The sequence below is a fragment of the Chiloscyllium plagiosum genome, chromosome 4, assembly GCF_004010195.1.
Source record: "Chiloscyllium plagiosum isolate BGI_BamShark_2017 chromosome 4, ASM401019v2, whole genome shotgun sequence".
Classification (NCBI taxonomy): Eukaryota; Metazoa; Chordata; class Chondrichthyes; order Orectolobiformes; family Hemiscylliidae; genus Chiloscyllium; species Chiloscyllium plagiosum.
The window spans coordinates 108,587,069-108,607,970 of record NC_057713.1 but is presented as its reverse complement, the minus strand read 5'-3'; the positions used below and the strand labels follow the sequence as shown (position 1 = coordinate 108,607,970).

The following is a 20,902-nucleotide window of genomic DNA, read 5'->3' as shown; positions in this document are numbered from 1 at the left end:
GGAGGGTGTTTAAGATTATCTGTATTTTCTTTTTGTATAATGTAAAACATCACATCTGTTTGCTATGACAATTTTTCCTCTTTATATTCGAAATTACCAAACTCTTAACATTTGATGGACCAAGAGTACAACTTACACTTCCTAATATAAATGCCTACATGCTTATATTGAAGGAACATTTCCCTATATAAAGGATTTTTATGACTGGCATTTACAACACATCATAATGTTTGAGAGCTCATTAATACAGCATGAATTTCTCTCCACCACACCCATTTCATAAATCAACCCAGTCCATATTTCCCCACAGTTTGCTGAGAAAGTCAGAATTTCCACAAACCACAACTTTGATAAATTGCAATGGCAGAGTTAATGGAAGTTTCAGAACAAAAAAACAGAGGCACTAGTTTCAGTTAAAAGCTGTAAGATTTTCATTATAAAATTTTGTGGTAAAAGCACCATGAAGAAATGTTTCCAGTGTAAAGTTATATACCCAAATTATATACTGCATAGAACCATAATTGGTGAATTAATAGGGCAATTTACAAATGTGTGCACCCAGTAATGCTCCCAAGCAAACAAGCTTTCCCATAAAAAGCTCACACAACACCAGGTTGCAGTCCAACAGGTTTATTTGGAAGCAGTAGTTTTCGGTGCGCTTCTCCATTATCACCTGATGAAGGAGCAGTGCTCTGAAAGCTAGTGCTTCTTAATAAACCTGTTGGACTATAACCTGGTCTTGTGTGATTTTTAACTTTGTACATCGCAGTCCAATACCGGCACCTCCAAATCATAAGAAGCTCAGTTTCTTAACTCTGACCCTGTTGGATATAAGGTATCTTATATTACATGGTAATCTCTACAAAATTCTGCCAACAGAACAGAACCAGTTGTTCCTCAAAAAACAGATCTTAGATTGATAGTGCGATATTCTAACATGGGAACCATGATGGGATCATTGCAAAATTCCATTTTACAGGATGAGATAAAAGCATCAAAATAAAATAAAACAGCACAAGGCATCAGTTAGTTCTGTCAAGACTCATGCCATGCAGCTTCCTATTAGAAAAAGCTCAGTTATTGCCAAGAAACAGACTTTGAATTATTTGCATTGTTCCCTGAATCCTTATCGCAAAGGAGCATTCAAGTGAAACTGTTCCTTCTAAGTTTACAGACTTGATAGCTAAGGTTTATTTTAACAATCCACTGTTTACTTTAGCTGCTGTTTGAATACATTCCATCACTTTTTTCGTATATTTAAACAAATGAAGCACTTCAGCAGAAAGGCTAACAGCGTGGTGGCAAAGTGCAACCACTTGAACAGAAAGATACAAAACACAAAGTAAAGGTTGTACTCCATACAAAGTAGCAACAATTGAAGAATAATACTTCAAAAGTCTTCACTTGGACATGCTACACAGCTACTGGTGTGTATTGTGTTACCCTCCAGAGCTAATCTGCATAGCTCAGAAGTTGGGGAGATGATTATCTCAGTCATTCAATGCAAATATTCACTTTCACAGAATCTCACTACAAAACACTCAGGGGATGAAAGGAAAATAAAGCATTTTCTGTCAAGCAAAACAAAAGCCTCATTTACATGCCTGTATGAAGTGACTGGGCTGCAATCCAGTTCAACTATCTGTTGTGATAAGAAGTATTGAAGCTGAACTGTCGAAATGTGGGCTGTGCATATTTACCACTTCAAGACACCATGACATTGATGAGCTAAGTGACATTGTAGGGTACATCATCTTTAGACAAACGTATGACTGAGTGATGGTGTGTCAGTTTTGCTTGCGGTTAAAGTGAACGCCACAATTCTTCTTTTGACACCTCCAAAGTGTTGGTGTCATCTGTAATCACAAGTCTAGTTTCAATGCAATCACCCCTCATGTGGCTTTTCCTTTGTGCTGATTACAATCAAGTTGTACTAAACACACTGTGACCTCTTATTCAAATTAGACTTAATCAGAAGTCACACAACACCAGGTTATAGTCCAATAGGTTTATTTGAAACCACAAGCTTTCAAAGTGCAGCCCCTTCATCAGGTGAAGTGAGAGAGCAGACCACACAAACACAGAATTTATGGGCAGAAAGATCAAAAGATCATACACTGGTGTGAGTGGAGTGTCAAATAATAGGTGTCTGTAGGTGACCAAGAGTGTCAGATGGTGTGAGTAAAGTGAAACATCACAAAACACCAGGTTACCACAACCACTTGATGTAGGAGCAACGCTCCGAAAGCTAGTGCTCCCAAATAAACCTGTTGGACTATAACCAGGCGTTGTGTGATTTTTTTACTTTGAACAGCCCAATCCAACAACAGCATGTCCAAATCATGAGTAAAGTGAGTTAGCATTTAGCCTCCATTCTTCATGTAAGCATCCTTCAAGGTGGATTTGGTTTTACACAACAAAACAGAACTTCCAAGCAGAAACTGATAGCCAAGTTCCGTACCCATGAAGATGGCCTCAACCATGAACCTTGGGTTCATGTCGCGCTACATGTGAACACATCACACTGTTCTGTATTTGTAAAATCTTTCTTACTGTCCTGTTTTAACATCATAACCTTGACAAATTATGATCTCTTTATCTGTATTATACAGTTTTGGATTACTTGTTATTTTGGTTAGACCCTTGGCATGCGACTCATACCTATCATGTTATTCCAGTCATAGAGTCATAGAGTCATACATCACGGAAACAGATCCTTCAATCAAATTGGTTCATGCTGACCAGATATCCCAACCCAATCTAGTCCCACTTGCCAGCATCCAGCCCATATCCCTCCAAACCCTTCCAATTCATGTACCCATCCGGGTGCCTTTTAAATGTTGCAATTGTACCAGCCTCCACCACTTCCATACACGTTCCATACACGTACCACCCTCTGCGTGAAAATATTGCCCCTTATGTCTCTTTTATATCTTTCCCCTCTCACCCTAAACCTATGCCCTCTAGTTCTGGACTCCACCACCCCAGAGAAAAGACTTTGTCTATTTATCCTATCCATGCCCATGATTTTATAAACCTCTATAAGGTCACCCCTCAGCCTCCGAGACTCCAGGGAAAACAACCCCAGTCTGTTCAACCTCTCCCTATAGCTCAAATCCTCCAACCCTGGCAACATCCTTGTAAATCTTTTCTGAACCCTTTCAAGTTTCACAACATCCTTCCGATAGGAAGATCAGAATTGCAAGCAATATTTCAAAAGTGGCCAAACCAATGCCACAACATGACCTCCCAACTCCTGTACTCAATACTCTGACCAATAAAGGAAAGCATACCAAACATTTTCTTCAGTATCCTATCTACCTGTGACTTGGATTTCAAGGAGCTATGAACCTCCATTTCAAGGTCTCTGTTCAGCGACACTCCCTAGGACCTTACCATTAAGTGTATAAGTCCTGCTAAGATTTGCTTTCCCAATATACAGCACCTCGCATTTATCTAAATTAAACTCCGTCAGTCACTCCTCAGCCCTTTCACCCATCTGATCAACATCCCATTCTAATTTGAGGTAACCTTTTTCGCTGTCCACTCGTATTTCGTTTCTCTCCAGCACCACCTCATTTTTAATTCTGTGCAATTATCTCACTGCCTCATTTAATTAGATTATAGGTAATCCCTTCACTTATTATTCTGCTGACACTTTACTCACACTGTCTGACACTCTTGGTCACCTGCAGAGTATTATTCGACACTCCACTCACACCAGTTGTAAGATCTTTTGATCTCTCCGCACTTGATCTCTCTACCTTTAAGCTCTGTGCCTGTGTGCTCTTCTCTCTCACTTCCCCTGATGAAGGGGTAGCACGATGAAAGCTTGTGATTTCAAATAAACCTGCTGGACTCTAATCTGGTGTCATGTGAGTTCTGACTTTGTCGAGCCAAATCCAACACTGGCACCTCCACATCAAATTAGTCTTAGACTGATGTTCAATTTCTTTCCGATATTAAAGTGATAAAGACACACGCACTAGTTTGAATCATCAGACAGCACACAGTGCAGGGATAGAGGGGTCTTGTGGTGGAGTACTAATATCCCTCCTCTGGGCAAGGAAGACCTGGGTTCAAGTCCCACCTGTTCTATATTAAGTCTGAACAGGGTGATTTGAAAATATCTTGACAGGGCAGGGCTCTTACAATGCAGTGGTTATGTCCTTACCTCTGGGGAAGAAGATCGAGGCTGAAGTCCCACCTACCCCATGAATGTGTTACAACATGCTAACGGTGCAGCAAGTCAGTAAGTTAAATTTTCCTCTGACCATGAGGATTATTAAAAATGCTACTTGTACTTTTTTGGGCAAGCAAAGTAACTTGGTATGTTTTGCTGACAATATCTACTCAGAAGCTGCCGATACAATAAAGAATTAATGTTGGGGTAATAACCCAAGGAATAAATGGCGAGAAGATAAATTCATACAAAAATAAAAGTTTCTGCAGGTCTTTCAAATTCCCTCCACTTCCTTAAGCTAGTGGTATAAAGTACAACTGCAAATGCATTTTATGCTTCATTCCGTAAACAAAGTACAGAATTTCCACCTCCTTACAGGGGCAAGAGACGTGTCATAAAGCAGAAATAATTGATGAGTTAACTTTGGCAAGATACTTGTCCCTTTTGGGTGAGAAGGTCCATTGGAGACTTTCTCAATCCATCACAAACTAAGGCCCTTAAGTGATCACTTAATACCCATATAAGAGTCACAACTTGCAATCCTGATTAACTACCTCCCTGGTGGGTGGGAAAGGTGGATCATTTCCCAACTGAGGAGCCAGGGTGACTGGTCTACTGGATTGGGAGGGGATCCTCTGATTACTTCAATAGAAGACACAATTGGGAGCAAGGGCGTCCTCTGAAAGCAAACGCCCGTCCTAGCCATTGATGCCCCTTCCCTCTCCAAAACCTTTGCTCCATGGCAAGAAGGTAAAATCACATAGCTTCTCAGTGCTGGATCACCTGAGTAGGCCTTAACCATTTTTTTAAGGATTCAAAAGCTGCAAGTGTCTGATTGGCTGGCAGCTTTCACTAACCTGGGTGCCAGTATTGAGGCCTGCGACAGGCTGAGAACACACCCATTCTGTCGGCTCTTAATGAGCTGATTGGTGCACAAACGAATGAGTTATCTCGGCAGTGGGCATGGTGTCTCAGTCACAATGTAACATGTTTGCCCCACAGCAGTTGCAAATGGGGTAAAATCATGCCCAATGTAAAAATGCTTTGCTGCATTTGAATACAAATCAAATCTAGATGACATGTTTTATGGAAGAGATTTTGAACTTTGAGCAAAAACGTTAATTACACTAAGCTATTTTGTAATTTGCAAAGTAAAGTATCTCACAAGAGAGAGTACATTCAAGACTTGTAAGCAAATGGTTTCAAAAATGAAATCTACTCAGTAATTCCCTAGCAATTAATTGTGTATTTATAATTATTTGTACAAGTTTTATCACCAGATAACTGTTGACAAAACCTACAGCCACAATCCAACTCTTCAGCCTTTTCATTAATCTAAGTCAAAGACTATGTTCATATTTATCAACTTGGCAAGGTTTGTTAATAAAACTTGGCAAGCACCGCGGCCGTTTTGTTTCAATGTGGGTCCAGTTTTCTTGTCGATTAGACTTACCTGACTATGGGCTGAATGTTACATTTTGTTTGGCAAAGTTGAGTTGCATCGAGATTTTTGGAGAGTTTTACACTGTGAGGCTGAGCTACTTTTCTTGTCATAACTTTGCAAACTCATTTCATTGACTACATACCCTGTCTCTTTGACCTCCTTTCCATCTGATTTCTAGTCCATCTTACTAAGCATCAACCATGGAACAACATGCCACAAAACAGATATCAGGAATCAACAGGAATCCATTGCAATGGCACCATCTTTAAATGCCTGTTGTGCACTTGGATAAGCACTGTTAGCCCAGAGCCACCCTGCACGGCTGTTGACATCTGCCCTGATTAAGGAAATTGCTGCCCCACTCTGAGGGCAGGATCCTGACAACATCGTGAGAACACAATCTATTTTAGTGATGTTAATTGGGGGAAACATATTGACCAAGACACTGAGCTAATTCTGCTGCTCTTTGTCGAAATAATGTCATACAGTCATATAGCACAGAAACCCTTTGGTTCAACTCATCCATTCCGAACAGGTTTCCTAAACTTAATGAGTCCCATTTACCTGCATTTGGCCCGTAACCTTCCAAACCTTTCCCATTAATGTACCTGTCCAAATGTCAGTTCATGTTGAAGTGGCAGAGAGACAGAGATTGGGTTCAAATTTTAACCTTTAAATCAATGATGAAGATATGTTTAAATGAGTAAGAAGAAGAGTAAATTGGAGAACCAGAGGGATTTTAGGAGAAGATACCGGAGCTTAGGACTTAGATAGTTGATGACACAGCTGCCAATGGTTGATAGATTAAAATCAGGGGCCAGAATTTGAGGTGGGTAACAAGTGGATGCAGGATTTCCTATTTAGAGTCATGACCTGCGTGTTGGGTCAAATGTGGATCCCAACTCCACCCCATGTCAGGAGGAATGACCCAGCATTGACCTATGCAAAGTTGGCCAGTGAGTGGTCCATGTGTTGCTCACAAGCAGTCTCCAAATTTAGGAAGGCCAACTGGAGGCCCACCAACTCTAGCACATTTGCACCCAACCACATGAGCGGGAGCTACCTAGGGATTCAAATAGAGAGAGAGGAAGAGAGACAGAGAGAGAGACACAGAGAAAGAGAGGCCTTACAATGAAGCAGCCCTCTTGTGTAAATAAAATAAAATCCTGCCCAGAATAGCTTCTTCGAGTTTGAACTGCCAGGAAGAGAAACAGAGTTCCTTTGAAACTTACAACCTTTTGGAAGATAAGAGTGTCATTGAAAACTGCTGTGGAATGTAAAGAGTATGAGCGATCCAGCCTTTATGGTAGGTGGAAAAAAGAGGAAAAAAGATCAACTCTATTTCGAAGTGGGTGTATGTATTACAATAAATTCCTGTTTTATGATGTTGAATTGCTATCAGATCATGCACTAAATACGCATTATTAAGAGACTCAAATGCTAAAAATTGTCTTTACTGCAATGTCGAATTTACTAGTAGATTAGATTAGATTACTTACAGTGTGGAAACAGGCCCTTCGGCCCAACAAGTCCACACCGCCCCGCCGAAGCGCAACCCACCCATACCCCCTACATTTACCCTTTACCTAACACTACGGGCAATTGAGCATGGCCAATTTACCTGACCTGCACATCTTTGGACTGTGGGAGGAAACCGGAGCACCCGGAGGAAACCCACGCAGACATGGGGAGAATGTGCAAACTCCACACAGTCAGTCGCCTGAGGCGGGAATTGAACCCAGGTCTCTGGAGCTGTGAGGCAGCAGTGCTAACCACTGTGCCACCGTGCCGCCCCTATGTGACATATACACAAATTTTATGAATAATGTACACTTTTTTGCAAAAAGAACTATACATACAGTTGTAGCTATACCATTAAATATGTTGGGAACTTGAAGTTTTCAAAAGATACAAGGATCATGGGCACCGTCACCACAGCGTCTAAAGGCCTGAAGAATTAAATGCTTCTAAGCAGAGCAATACAAAATTTACAAGCCAATTTACATAAACAGAGAATAAATGAAACGAATTATTACTAATTCTAAGTCATTAGCAATTTTGTTTCGAATCAAAAGGGACAAATGCATGATTAATACCACAAGAAAACTTACCATCCTCCTTTGCAACATGTGCAACTGTCAAGAGCCTTAGCTAGTTTGTCACTGTCAGAATCCCTATTAGCAGAAAGGATCAGCAGCCAGGTATTAAATCTGTCTTTGGGCATTAAATGTGCAGCTGTTGAATCTGATGCTATGTTTTCAGCTTGCTCTTACTAAGCTGTACCAAGAATTTCAGTGTCCGCATGAATGTGGCCCAGCAGAAAAATTCAACCGCTAACCTATGTTAACATAGAAACGCAAGACTGGATTATTTAATTAAAATTACAAAGTTTCCTGTATTTATACACAGTTGTTAAAATATGTACAAGTTGGAATTACATAAATAAACAACCAAACATACAAAGTATGTGCAGGCATACAGCATTTGGCCCCTTGAGGCTGCTCTGCAATTTGATAAAATCATGGCTGGTCTAATTGTGACCTCAAATTTATTTTTATGCCTAATCCATATCGCCTTTGACCCCATTGTTAATAAATTCCCCATCTAACCTGGTCTTAAAAATATTCAATGACCATGCCTTTACTGCTCGAGGTTGAAGAGAATTCCACACAGTAACAAGGCTCTTGAGAAATAAATTTCTCCTAATCTCCATTTTAAATAAGGGTTATCTATTTTCAACTGGGCCTCTTCCCATAAGAGGAAGCATCCTCTCGACAAGCATGCCATCAAGACCTTAGCTGTCTCATTCTTCTAAGCTCCAATGGATACATGCCCAACCTTGTCTAACCTTGCTTCATCCTAGGACTCAGTCAAGTAAACTTCTCTAAACTGCTTCGCATGTAATTATGTCCTTACTGAAGAAAAAAAGATTAAAATTGTACATAGTTTAAACTGTGACCCTAGATGTAGATTCTTCCACAAGAAGAAACATCCTTTCCACATCCACCCAGTCAAGTTCCATTAGGATCTTATATGTTTGAATTGTGTCAACTCTCACTCTTCTGAACCCCCGAGGATATAGATGTAGCCTTTCCTCATGAGGCAATCTGCTTATTCCAGATATTAGAGAGAAAGGCAGGATTGCAGATGCTGGAGAGTCAGAGTCAAAAAGTGTGACCCTGGAAAAGCACAGCAGGTCAGGGAGAGTCGACATTTTGGGCACACGCCCTTCATCAGAAATGCATGGTGGGTGGGGGGAGGAGGGGGCTGAAAGACAAATAGGAGAGTGGAGTGGGACAGGGGGAGATACCTGGGAAAGCGATAATTGGATGCAGGTGGGGGGTGATTGTGATAAGCAGGTGGGGATGGTGGAGCGGATAGGTGGGAAGGAAGATGGCTTGGTGGGACAGGTCAAGAGGGTGGGACTGAGTTGGACGGTTGGATCTAGGATGAGGTGGGGGAAAGGGAGATTTGGAAACTAGTGAAATCGGCATTGATTCAATGTGGATGAAGGGTCCCAAGGCAGAAGGTGAGGCATTCTTCCTCCAGGCGTCAGGTGGTTTGGATTTGGCAGTGGAGGAGGCCCAGGACTTGCAAAACTTTGATGGAGTGGGAGGGGGAGTTGAAGTGGTCAGCCACAGGGTGGTGGGGTTGTTGGGTGCATGGATCCCAGAGATGTTCCCTGAAACGCTCCACATGTTGGCATTCTGTCTCCCAGCTGGAGAAGAGACCACATCAAGAGCAACAGATACAGTAGATGAAGTGAGTGGATGTGCAGGAATAGTGAATTTGCTTCAGGACATGGTTGAAGAGCTTCAGGGCAGAGAAGAGAGACTCTGGGGGCTGCAGTGGAAGACAGACTCACTGAGATCTTTGTAGATGGAGGAGGAGAACTTCTTCAAGGTGGACATCCTTGGAAGAGGCTTCGCAGTAAGCTTTACAGCTCATCCCATGTCCACCCCTCCAATTCAGCACCACCCTCTTGACCTCTCCCACCTGTCCATCTTCCTTCTCAATTGTCCACTCCAACCTCCCCATAAAACTATCACAATCATCCCTCACCTGCATTCACCTATTGCATTTCTAACTAACTGACCCCCCAGCCCCACTGCCAGCCTCTCAGTTATCTCTCAGCCTTCTTCCCCTCTCCCCGACATTCCTGATGAAGGGCTTATGCCCGAAACATCAACTCTCCTACTCCTCAGAAGCTCCCGAACCGGCTTTGCTTTTCCAGCGCCACAATTTGCGACTCATTCCAGATACTAGTCTACTTAGCCTACTTTGAACTACTTCCAACACATTAATATCCTTCTGTAAGTAAGATGACCAGTACTATACACAGTACTTGAGATGCGGTCTCACCAAAGCCTGTATAACCAAAGCCTAATCTCCCTCCCATTGTGTTCAATTACCCTTGCAGCAAAAATAACATTGTTAGTTTTCCTGATTATTTACTGTCACTAAAGACTAACCTTCTGAGATTTATCAACTAGAACACCTTCACAGGATATCTTTGCATCTCAGAGCTCTGCAACCTCTCACCATTTAGGTAACATGCTTCATTTTTATTCTTTCTGGAAAAATGGACAATTTCACACTTTCCGACATTATACTCCATTTGCCAGGTCTTTGCCCACTCATGTAACCTATCTATATCTCTTTATAATTTCCTTATGCCATCTTCCAACTCATTTTCCTACCTCACCTTGTATCATCAGTAAATTTAGCTGCCATTCCTTTGATCGCTTCATCCAAATTATTTATATAAAATTGTAAAGTGTTGAGGCCTCAGCCCTCAACTCTGTGACACATCACACATGCTATTCTGCTCGCCTGAAAAAGACCCACTTATTCCTATTCTCTACTGCCTGTCAACTAGCCAATCTTCTCTTCATGTCAGTGTGTTATCCCTAACACTGTGAGCTTTTACTTTCTGCAATAACCTTTAATGTGGCATCTTATCAAATGCATTCTGGAAATCTGAATATAATACATTAATTGGCTCCCCATTATCCACACCATAAGTTACTTCTTCAAATAACTCCATTAAATTAATTATGTACAATTTTCCTTTGATAAAACGATGTTTGCTCTGCCTGATTATCTTGAACTTATCCAAGTACCTTGTTATAATGTTATAACTCACTCTCATCCAGAAAAGCTGAAATACCAAAACCTTTGAGATAATTGCAAAGGCCGAGTCCTACATTCCTACATTCTGCCTTCCCTAAATTGTTTCATTTGCAGTTACTCTCGCCTGTGTCTATACATTGACAATATCAAACAATCCAACCTGACATGGTGTGACTGCTTCTTAGTAGCAAGAATCTAGGTACATGATCCCCTGCTTTATTAATAGTTTCTAACATTTTCCTTATGACAGATGTTAAGCTAACTGGTCTGTAGGTTCCTGCTTTCTGCCTCCCTCTCTTTTTGAATAAAGGAATTACAATAGCTATTTTCCAATCAAAAGGAATATTCCTGACAAAATTTCTCTACTGTTACAATTCCCCTAGCAGTACTAAGCCAACATTCCACTAGCCTTTCTAATCATTTGCCATGCTGTATATGAACAGTTCAGGATTTATCTATCAGGACACCAAGATCTCTCAATACCACAGAATTCTACAATCTTGCTCCACTGAAATACTATAATTATATTCTATTCTTCCTGGCAAATTGGAGACATTCATTTTTTTTCCAAGTCATCATCATTTCGCATTATTTTAGCCACTCACTATTTCCTTTAACGAACTCCTCATGTCATCTTCACAACTTACTCTCCATCACATTTTGGTTTCTTTGGAAACAGCTATCATATAGCTGTTTTTTTCATCTGAGACTCCAGTGCTGATCCCTGTTTCACTCTACTAGTAACATTTTGCCTACCTAAAAATGACCCATTTCCTATTCTCTGTTTCTTCTTCACCAATCTTCTATCCATGCGATTACATCACCCCTTACTCCACAACTTTTTATTTACAGGAGGAACCTCTGATGTGGCACCATCCAAGTAGACCATATCTATAGATTTCCCAATATCTCTGTTGCTTGTTACTTCCGCAAAGATGTCAAAAACATAGTTTAGTCTGGTCCGATCATCTTTTCAAAAAACCATATTACCACTGTTTGATAAGATTGAGATTTCCTAGGTACTCTTCTGTAATCTCCTCAACATAAATGTTCTAGCATTTCTCTATGACAGATGTTAAGCTAACTAGACCGTAGTTTCCTGCTTTCTTTCTCTGTATTCTTTTGAATAGAGGTGTTACATTAGCCATTTTCAAATCTCATAGAACATTTGTAGAGTCTAGGAAATTTTGGAAAAATGCATGCAATACATCTACTTCTCTGCAGCCACTACGTTTAAGACCTTAAGGTGAAAGGCATCAGATCCTGGGAACTTGCCAACCTTTTCAGTAATAGTATTCTCAGTCTTTCCCTGGTGATTATAATTGTTTTAAGTTCCTACCTCTCTTTCAATTCTTCATTTAGTTGTACTGACTCTGCAGACTGTTTTTCTTATGTCACGGGTACCTACATGGACTATAACAACTGCATCCTCCACTTGTCACTACAAGTTCCTCTCCAGTCCTGTGTTGATGTCCCAAACACAACAGGCAACACATCTAGCTGGGCTGATGCTCATTGTTGTAGATTGCAAAGTCAATCCCTTTCACTATGCTATTCACTACTAACTTTGCATTCTTCCTTACAAACCCCTCTTGAATGGCTTCCTGTATAATGGTGCTTTGATCAGTTGGCCGATCCATATGCTGCACTCATTCTCATCCAGGAAAGGTGAAAGAGCCATAAACCTTTAAGATAATTGCAAAGGTCGAGGGTCCTGCATTCCCACATTCTGCACCCACTAAATTGCCTTACTTATAGTTAAACTCTCCTGGATGGACCATATCAGACAATCCAAGTGGTGTGACTGCTTCCTGATGCAAAGAATCCAGGCACATTTTTCCCCTCCCAATACACAGCAGTGTTTGTAGTACAGCCTCCAGCTCCAAATGCTCAACCTAAGCAGGTTGAACTTCAAACACTTGTTGCAGCCTCATTTCTCTCGACCAAATCCTGAGGAATCCTGACAAGGTGGAAACTGAAAGGATACTTCATCCTTTAGGAGAATAAGAGGTCAAGGTGAGGGTGATAGGTCAGACTGGGGTGGGGGTGGAGAGGTCAGGAAGACCTCTCCTGACCTCTCCGCCCCCACCCCAGTCTGACCTATCACCCTCACCTTGACCTCTTTCCACCTATCGCATTTCCGACGCCCCTCCCCCAAGTCCCTCCTCCCTACCTTTTATCTTAGCCTGCTGGACAAACTTTCCTCATTCCTGAAGAAGGGCTTATGCGCGAAACGTCAATTCTCCTGTTCCCTGAATGCTGCCTGACCTGCTGCGCTTTTCCAGCAACACATTTTCAGCTCTGATCTCCAGCATCTGCAGACCTCACTTTCTCCTCAAAGAGAAACATTCAGACTATTTAACTAGAAAACAACTGTGTAAGTGGTCTAAGGTGAAAACACAGAGCTCTAATAACCTTAAGGTTGGTAGCATGTGCTTTCCTTTCTCCAATCACTCACTCATGTTGATATTTTTGCATTCTGAAAGTGCACTTGAAATATTCTCAGTGAAATCCAGAACTAACAACATTGTCTTAGACGTGAATAATCATGCTGAACATAGTAGTAGCTATAGTTAACGGGAACCGGACAGTAACAGGAGTCCAAACTCCATAGCTTACAACAATATGCATCATTCACCTCTAGCAAGACAAACAGGAAAGAGGAGTACAGGAGACAAATAGCAACAGCTGAAAAAGTGGGAAGGAAGAACTGTGGGACAGATATTGGCATCAATCCAGTTCAGTTCAGTCTGTGGCTCCAGAGTGGACTGGGTGATTTCTGAGAAAGTCAAGCATATTTCACAAATTGGTTGATGAATTTTTTTTCTCATAGAGTCACTGAGATGTATATCATGAAAATTGATCCTTTGTTCCAACTTGTCCATGCCAACCAGATATCCCAACCTAATCCAGTCCCATTTGCCAACACTTGGCCCATATCTCTCTAAGCCCTTCCTATTCATATACGCATCCAGATGCCTCTTAAATGTTGCAATTGTACCAGCCTCTACCACTTCCTCTGGCAGCTCATTCCATATATACGCATCACCCTCTGCGTGAAAAAGTTGCCCCTTACGTCCATTTTATATCTTTCCCCTCTCACCCTGAACCTATGCCCTCTAGTTCTGGACTCGCCCACCTCAGGAAAAAGATTTTGTCTATTTACCCTATCCATGCATCTCATAATTTTATAAACCTCCATAAGGTCACTCCTCAGCATATCTTTCAAAACTCAAGTGATCTTAATAACTGTAACATTTTATTAGCAATAGTAATGCTTACTAATGGTAGTTAAGTCTTATTAGATTTACTTGTGAGTATTTCCTATTTATCTTAAATGTGGAATTTAAATCAGAGTTAAGTACAATATTTCCTTGAAATAGTCAGAATGTAAGCACAGGCAGGATTAGAGATTGAAATGTAATCATAAAACATACAGCACGGTGGCTCAGTGGTTAGCACTGCAGCCTCACAGCACCAGGGTCTCAGGTTTGATCCCAGCCTTGGGTGACTATCTGTGTGGAGTTTGCACATTCTCCCCGTGTCAGCATGGGTTTGCTCCAGTTTCCTCCCACAGTCCAAAGATGTGCAGGTCAGATGAATTGGCCATGCTAAATTGCCCATAGCGTTAGGTGCATTAGTCAAGGGGGGGGGTGGGTCGGTGTGGACTGGCTGGGCTGAAGGGCCTGTTTCCACACTGTAGGGAATCCAATCATAAAATAATCAATTAAATATGATAAAGGTGACATGATAGGTATTGCTTGGTGGTTCCAGAATGTGGGAACTCATGGATACCTGTGTGATCAAAGGCAAACACATTTGCATTAAATGTTTGCAGCTGGAAGATCTTTAGTTCATAGTCACTGAGCTTGATGCTCAGCTGCGGACGCTACAACAGTCAGGGAGGAGGAAAGTTACTGAAACATTTTACTCCAGGAGGTGATCACAGTCCTTAGAGTAGGATCATAGAGTCATAGAATTATACAGCATGGAAACAGACCCCTTGGTCCAACTCATCCATGCCAACCTCATATCCTAAACTGATCTAATCATAGGACAGCATGGTGGCTCAGTGGTTAGCATTGCGGCATCAGGGACCCAGATTCAATTCCACCCTCGGGAGACCATCTATGCGGAGTTTGCACATTCAACCATGTCTGTGCAGGTTTCCTCCATGTGCTTTGGTTAGATGGATTAGCAATGAGAAATGCAGAATTATAGGGTAGGTTTAGGTCTGGGTAGGACACTCTTTGGAAGATCAGTGTGGATTTATTGAGCCAAATGGCCTGCTTCCACACTGTAGGGATTCTATGATTTGCCAGCATATGGCCCATATCCCTCTAACCCCTTCCTATTCAGGTACTCACACAGATGCCTTTTAAATGTTGTAATTGTACCAGCATCCACCACTTCCTCTGTTAGCTCATTTCATATACACACCACCCTCTCCGTGAAAAGGTTACCTCTCAGGTCCCTTTTAAATCTTTCCCATCTCACCTTAAACCTATGCTCTCTAGTTTTCGACTCCCCCACCCTGTGAAAAAGACTTTGTCTATTTACCCTATTCATGCCACCCATGATTTTACAAACCTCTATAAGGTCACCACTCAGCCTCTGACAATGCAGGGAAAACAGCCCCAGCTTATTCAGCCTCTCCCTAAAGCTCAAACTCTCCAACCCTGGCAACAGCATTGCAAATCTTTTCTGAATCCTTCAAGTATAACAACATATTTCCTACAGCAGGGAGACCAGAATTGAAGCAGTATTCCAAAAGTGGCCTAACCAATGTACTGTACAGCTGCAACTTGACATCTCAACTCCAATACTCCATGCACTGACCAATCAAGGAAAGTGTGCTTCTGACTTGGTTCACTGTCAGGTACAGGAGGGCATGACCATGAGTGATGCAGATACAGAGACTGAGAAGGGACAAGTGCAGGTATCTCAGCCTTTGTAAGTGAGCAAAGGTTCAAGGTTCTTGCAACTGAAATGAAAGCAGAAACTGCAGAATGGATGACTGAACTGACCAGGGCATGCTGGTACTAGGAGCCATCTACAAAATTCTTAGAGAGACTGATATGGTCGTTGCAGGAAAGATTAATGTCAGGACTTGGGAACGATTTAGAACGATGGAATATAGTCAGAATAAGGAACGTGCCCTTCAGAATTGAGATGAAAATGAATCTCTTCACTCAAAGTACAGTGAAAATTTGGAATTCTTGATCAACTGAATTACGGAGGCCTGTAATTGTATTCAAGACTCAGATTGACAACTTTCTAAATATTATAGATATTAAGAGATATGGGATCGTGCTATATAACGTCATCGAGGTAGAAAATCAATCGTGATGCAGCTGAAAGGCAGAGCAGGTTTGGAGGCTAAATAGTCAACTCCTGCTCCTTTTTCTTATTTTGCTCTATAAAAGAAATAAGGGTACATCCCCTTATAGTCGGGAATGACTGCATTGCAGTCGTTAGGATTTGCTGAAGCACAGAGCTGAAGTTAGGAAGCAGCAGTGATAATGGATGGTGGCTAGAGGATCAGCCTCCAACGAATCACCCATACTAGGATTTGGGCCACACAGTACCTGCTGAAAGTGTAGCCTTATATCTAATTATCAGTTCATGGAGTCAAGAGTGCACACAAATGTCTGCAGAGTTTTGGTACATCTATGGAGGAGTACAGAAACCAAGTCTGCATATGCTACTGACCAAACTGCTGACCATCATGGAAGAAACAAAACAAGGAAAGGTGAAGAGAAAAAGAATGGGGGAGGGAGGAAAAAAAATCAAACAGGAAGAAAAGAAAGGAGGAAATATAACGAAAAAGGGACAAATGAAAATAAAAACGAGACTAAGTACCAGAGTTAGGAGGCCGTGTTGCAGCTGTACAGGACATTGGTTAGGCTGCTTTTGGAATATTGCATGCAATTTTAGTCTCCTTCCAATCGGAAGAATGTTGTGAAACTTGAAAGGATTCAGAAAAGATTTACAAGGACGTTGCCAGGGTTGGACGATTTGAGCTATAGGGAGAGGCTGAACAGGCTGGGGTTATTTTCCCCGGAGCGCAGAAGCTCAGGGTTGACCTTATAGAGGTTTATAAAATCATGAGGGGCATGGATAGGATAAATGGATAAAATCTTTTCCCTAGGGTGGGGTAGTCCAGAACTAGAGGGCATAGGTTTAGGGTGAGAGGGGAAAGATATAAAAGAGACATAAGGGGCAACTTTTTCCCGTGTATGGCATGAGCTGCCAGAGGGAGCGATGGAGGCTGGTACAATTGCAACATTTAAAAGGATGAGTATATGAATAGGAAGGGTTTGGAGGTATATGGGCTGGGTGCTGGCTGGTGGGACTAGATTAGTTTGGGATATCTGGTCGGTATGGACGAGTTGGACTGAAGAGTCTGCTTCTATGCTGTACATCTCTATGGCTAAGAAAAAGGATGAAGAAAAAAAAGAAAAGAAATGAAGGTGGCATCGAGGAGGAAAGTTGGAATGAAGAACTTGTGTTAACATTGCTTTCATGGCTTCTGGAGATCTCTAAGCACTTTGCAGCCACTGAAGCATTTTTTGATAAAAAGCAAAATAACGCAGAGGCTGGAAATCTGAAACTAAACATAGAGAATGCTGGAAAAACCCAGCAAGTCTGGCAGCATCTGTGGAGACAGAAACATTGATTTTGTTTCTCTGCGCACAGATGCTGCTACACTTGCTGTGTTTCTCCAGCATTTTCTTTGTTTATTTGTAAAGTTTTTTTGAAGTGTGGTCATTGCTATAATGTAAGAAAGATGGCATCAATATAATACACACCACCTCCACAAAAAACAATATCATAATGACCAAAATTTATTTTTGTGATGTTGATGAAGGGATAAATATTGGTCAGGACTGGGGTGACTCCCCCTCCCATCTTTTTAAAACAATGTCACTGGATCGTTTACATCACCTGAGCTGACAGATGAGATCTTGAGTTAACACTTCTTCCAAAAGGTGGAAACTGCAACAAGAATTAAACGGTGCACAACAGTCTGTAGCTGAGTATTCTTGATGGAGACCCTTCCAAGTGACCTTATAGCCTCTGGCCTGATCACATAGGTAGATGGTGCCAATTTGCATCATTGTTACTGGTGACAGGTTTATTTTTATTTCAAAAATATACTTTATTCTTCAAAAATTATCTTTATATACAACCACAGGTACTAAAATAGATAAATAACATTAAAACCTGATATACGCTGCAGTTGCAAAACCAAATGCATTTTCTGCTCATGCAGGACACTGTATACAAACATTCTGAGGCAAAGCAAGGGTCCAATAACTTAATGGACCCTCTGTGTACTTTGGCAGCAAGACCCTAGATGGCGGTCTTTCCCCACTTGCACCTTGGCGGCAGCTGCCCCAAACTTTATTGTGTTCCTTAGTATGTAGTTCTGGTCCATGGAATATGCCAGCCTGCAACATTCAGTCAGAGTCAACTCTTTGCACTGGAATACCAACAGGTTTCGAACAGATCAAAGAGCATCTTTCACTGAGTTGATGGCCCTCCAGGCGCAGTCGATGTTTGTCTTGGTGTGCGTCCCAGGGAACAGCCCATAACGCACAGAGTCCTGCATCATGGAGCTGCTCAGGACAAACCTTGACAAAAATCACCACATCTTTTTCCAGACCTTCTTTGCAAAGGCACATTCCAGAAGGAGATGTGTGACAGTCTCTTCGTCAGTGCAGCCACTTCGAGGGCAGCATGCAGTGGTGCACAGAAACTGGACGTGTGTGAAAAATCTGTCGGGCAGTGCCCTTCTCACCACCAGCCAAGCTACGTCTTGGTGCTTATTGGAAAGTTCTAGTGATGAGGCATTCTGTCAAATAACTTTGACAGTGTGCTCAGGGAATCACACGACAAGATTAACTTTCTCAATTTCCCACAGGACTTGCTACTGGTGACAGTTATCACATTGCTAGACTGATACAGCAAAATGTGGTCGAAGTAGGGACTCTGAAGGGCTTAGTTATGTCCCCAAACCTATGCCGCTTTTAAATGGTGAGGAGTTTATATGATCAAACCAGTAATATTCAAAGGTAATCCTACAGTAGAATTAACCAGAACAGTTCAACTGTTATTTAAAAGTGTTCACAAGTTTTACAGCTATCATTTAGTACCATCTAAAACTAGTGAATTAATTATGTTGTACCAAATCACTATTAATATTTCTACAACTGTAGCAAATTAACACAGTTGGACACTATACTGAGTTGAATCAGCTCTCCTGTACTGCAACACTAAACCAATTTTTAAAAATTATTTATTTTTCTTCATTTAACTTTTGAATCAAATTCATTTTTCCTTCTTTCTGTGACTGTGGTGCATGAACCGTATTTATTCTACGTTTATTCATTTCAAATGGCAAATTCTCAAATGAATATCTTCGGCCACTGTTCCAGAAAACAATTTCAGCAACACTACGTGAATATATGTTAATGTTAAAATAATTAAACACTGCCAAATTGCTGTTTTAACTAGCACCATTAGTTTCAATTAAGCAAGCACAGAATTTGAGAAGCTAATTAAATTAATACCAACCTAGAAACCAGCCAGGCTGCCCTGTGATACATACAAATAACTTTGCAGATTTTATTGGTCTCTTAATGATTTAGAGAAGGAAATGAAGTTTTATACAGGAAATTCCAATATATCAGCCATCAACTATAATATAAAACACACCTTGCAATCAGTCTTGTGCTAAACAAGTCTGACAACAGAGTGCAAAGTCTAGACAGATGTCTAACATGGAGACCATCTCTGCACCATTAGGTCCACAAAACTTTAACAGAGCAAATTAGTCAATAAGAAGCTGAACTATAATTAAGACTGTCATACCAAAGTTTCATGGCTGGATTGCTAGAGTTTATGGGTAACACGTGGCTTGCACTTTGTAACTTGGATACAAATAGATGCATTCTCAAAATCATTTGTGCCTCAGTATTGAATCTTTATTAAATTTCTCTCAAACAGAAAAATTATGAACTATAGTAATTATATATGCTTTAATATAAGCCATGTCAATGACTCATCGGCAATGGTAAGAGGATCCTTGGCAAGTGAGGAAATGATTACTGGAAAATTGTTTTGACTTCTTTCAAAGGCCCCATTAGTAGCTGGATGGAACAAATGAGGTTGTTGGAATGAAGATGCTCAGTTTCATATGAAAGATCAAAATGTATGGTTTCAAATGTGCGCCACGTCTCCTAATTTTCCATTCGTGGTCAAGGGACATAACAGATCTGGTACACAACGATAAGCCAACAAAATTACATTAATTATTTGTCACAGCACACAGGATATCAATTTGGTATCAATCTGTATGGCACTCCAGGTAACAAAGAATAAACAGTGATACCTTGGTCCAAATCCTACGAGCTAAATTATAAACTTGCACCAGCCAGAAGCTGCATATATAAACATAACTTTTGAATGATAATTCTGGATATATATTGTTCGAACAGGTGTAACCTAATGAAGTTAAAATTAACCAGGGAAACTTTTTAAAATGGCAAATAAATTCAACAGCTACAGAAACATTATCGTCCCTGTGGGGGGGACAAGGAAACATAATCTTAAAATTAAAGCCAGGCCTTTCAGGAGTGAAATCTGTAAGCACATTATCCATACAATGGATTGTGGAAATCTACAGCTTACTTTCTCCAATAGACTGCATGCTGGACCAATTGAAATTATCTAGACTAGTGTACACTTCAAGATGTGAGCATTTCATTCTATTGCCCTCTCGTGAAGGGAAATGTAAATAAAGTTAACGCAATAATAGCTGCCTGCATGATTACATTCCCTACAGTGTGGAAACAGGCCCTTCGGCCCAACAAGTCCATACCAACCCTCTGTAGAGTAACCCACCCAGACCCACTTCCCTCTGACTAATGCACCTAACATTATGGGCAATTTAACACGGCAAATTCACCTGACCTGCACATCTTTGGACTGTGGAAGGAAACCGGAGCACCCAGAGGAAACCCACACAGACATGGGGAGAATATGCAAACTCCGTACAGACAGTCACCCAAGGCTAGAATCAAACCTGGGACCCTGGTGCTGTGAGGCAGCTAACCACTGAGACACCGTGCCACCCT

At 41.2% G+C, this 20,902-nt stretch overlaps 1 protein-coding gene across 5 annotated transcripts in view; it reads right to left on the bottom strand.

The window, feature by feature from the left end:
* LOC122549307 (transcriptional activator GLI3-like) overlaps positions 1-20,902 on the bottom strand; it is a 396,212-nt gene that overhangs the window by 178,112 nt on the left and 197,198 nt on the right. The window contains exon 1 of one of the 5 annotated variants that reach the window (XM_043688911.1): positions 7,739-7,804. The exons of the other annotated variants lie outside the window; for them this stretch is intronic. The gene's annotated coding sequence lies outside the window, so the exon portion shown is untranslated. Of the gene's footprint in view, positions 1-7,738; positions 7,805-20,902 lie in introns of those variants that run through there. 5 annotated transcript variants of the gene reach the window in all.